At 48.4% G+C, this 2,456-nt stretch overlaps 1 long non-coding RNA gene across 1 annotated transcript; it reads left to right on the top strand.

Moving 5' to 3' along the window:
* The first annotated feature begins 821 nt into the window (after window positions 1–821).
* Window positions 822–2,243, top strand: LOC113926352. Its single transcript, XR_003521290.1, has 3 exons — window positions 822–951; window positions 1,630–1,699; window positions 2,127–2,243. It is a non-coding gene; the product is annotated as an uncharacterized LOC113926352 (long non-coding RNA).
* Window positions 2,244–2,456: the final 213 nt, after the last annotated feature.

A 2,456-nucleotide genomic window follows, 5' to 3' on the forward strand; every position in this document is an offset into this window, starting at 1 on the left:
GTTTCAGAATCTGATTTAGGATTTAGTGCACCACATCACATTTTGCTGGCTTCTTATTTTATCAGGATCACCCCGGCTACTACATGATAACAAAAGACCCATTAAGAAAGAAGCTGTTGGGCGCCTGGGTGGCTCAGATGGTTAAGCGTCTGCCTTCAGCTCAGGTCATGATCCCAGGGTCCTGGGATCGAGTCCCGCATCGGGCTCCCTGCTCCTTGGGAGCCTGCTTCTCCCTCTGCCTCTCTCTCTCTCTCTCTCTCTCTCTCTTTCTCTCTCTGTCTCTCATGAATAAATAAATAAAATCTTAAAAAAAAAAAAGAAAGAAGCTGTTGCAGTAGGGGCGCCTGGGTGGCTCAGTTGGTTAGGCATCCGACTTTTGATTTCGGCTCAGGTCAGGATCTCGGGATTGTGGGATCGAGCCCTGTGTCAGGTTCTGTGCTCCGGGTAGAGTCTGCTTGTCCCTCTCCCTCTGCTCCTCCCCCTGTGCTCTCTCTCTCTCTCTCTCTCTCTCATAAATAAATAAAATCTCTGAAGAAGAAGAAGAAGCAGCTGTTGCAGTAGTCCAGGCAAGAGATGATGGGGCTTGGACCAGATGTCAGAGGTCAGATTGTGAAATGTGGTCAAGTTCTGGATGAACTTGAAGGCAGAGCCGACAGGATTTGCAGGATGTGAGATGTGAGAGCCAAAGGAGAGGTAAGTACAACACCAAGGACTTTGGTCTCAAACAATGAATAGATGAAATAGCCATTTACTGATCTCAGTAGACTGACGTAGGAAGCCTCCTGTTTGAGGCTGGAAGTCAGGAGTTTGCATTTGGACAGGCTAAGTTCAAGTTGTCTGTGGGCAATCCAAGGGGAGGTGTCAAGTAGGCCATCGGATACATGAGTCTGGATTTCAAGGAGAAATCCTGGCTGGAAACATGAACTCGGGAAATAGGAACTCAGCTTCTAGGTAGGCCTTAATTAGGACTCCATTAGGCTGAATGAGATCATGACCGGAGTGAGTGAAGGTAGAAAAGAGGTCTGAGGGTCGAGCCCTGAGATGTGGAAGAAGTTGGAAGCACGAAGAAAAAGCAAAGGAGACCGGAGGGGAAGCTGTTGAAGTAGGTGGAAAAGCCAGTGAGAGGGATCCTAGAAGCCCGGGTGACAGCTGTGTCAGACGCAGCTTTACCCGGCCACCGGGCCACCGAGATGAGGACACTGACAAGAGTTATTCCGGTGGTAGGGGTGGGGTGAGAGGGTTCAAGAGAACATGAGAGAAGAGGTAAAGACAGAAAGCGCAGACAAATATTTTTCAAGAGTTTTTAGTAAAGGGGAGCAGAGAAATGTAGCTGGAAGAGAATATGGGATTGAAGGAGGACATTTATTTTAAGATGGGCGAGAGGTTGCTGGAAGTGATCCCATAGCAGACTGACGATGCGGCGGAGATGGGGGAGAACTGGGGAGCCCTGTAGTTACACAGGGAGAAGGATGGAAACTAGTACCCACGTGGAGGGGCTCACCTCGGTAAGAACGCAGGCAGTGCATCTATGGTAACAGGAGGGAGGGCAGGGTTTATGGAAACAGCTGCATGTAGGCGATAGAAGCCCGTGGAAATTCTCTTCAGACTGCTTCTATTTTCTCCATGAAGTTGGAAGCAAGACCACCAGCAGGGTGAGGAGAAAGGAGGCGTGGTTGGACTTTGGAGGACAGAGGAGAAGGTAAAGACAGCTTTCCGGGGGGCGTGGGAGAACGCACAGAATGAGGAAATGCAGGAGCATTGGAGGTTAACGCAAAGGACCTTTGAGGGGCATGAATTTAAGGGGAGACAAGTCAGCCTGGAGACATGTTCTTTCCAGCCACGTTCAGCTGCTTGGGTGCAGGCTGGAGAAGGCACAGGGATGGAGTTTTGCCAGATGAATACAATGGGAGAAAGGGGCAAGGGACAGATGATAATAATAAATCATGGAATCAGAGCTGGGTCAGGAGGGAAGGGTGGTTGGGGAGAGGGGATCAACCAAAAGGAGGTAGTATCAATGGAGAAGAGACAGGGCCAATTTAGGCACCGGAGGCACCATGCCTGAGGCTCACGATATTTTTAGGGGCCCACAGAATGTGTTTTTTTTAATTAATTTATTTATTTGTCAGAGAGAATGAGAGAGAGCACGCGCTCAAGCAGGGGGAGCGACAGGCAGAGGGAGAAGCAGGCTCCCCACTGAGCAAGCAGCCGGAACCGAACCGCTGAGGGAGTCGATCCCGGGACCCTGGGATCATGACGTGGGCCAAAGGCAGATGCTTAACCGATTTAGCCACCCAGGCATCCTCCCACAAAATGTTTTAATTTTAATTTATTTTAAAATCAGAAGAAAAAGATGAATATAATAAAAATGAATATATAATGTCAAATCCAGCCTGGATTGTATTCATCTCTTTACCAATGCGATTATAAAATATAATTTTTTTTTGGTAACTGATTTA

The sequence above is a fragment of the Zalophus californianus genome, chromosome 7 (genome assembly GCF_009762305.2).
Source record: "Zalophus californianus isolate mZalCal1 chromosome 7, mZalCal1.pri.v2, whole genome shotgun sequence".
Lineage (NCBI taxonomy): Eukaryota > Metazoa > Chordata > Mammalia > Carnivora > Otariidae > Zalophus > Zalophus californianus.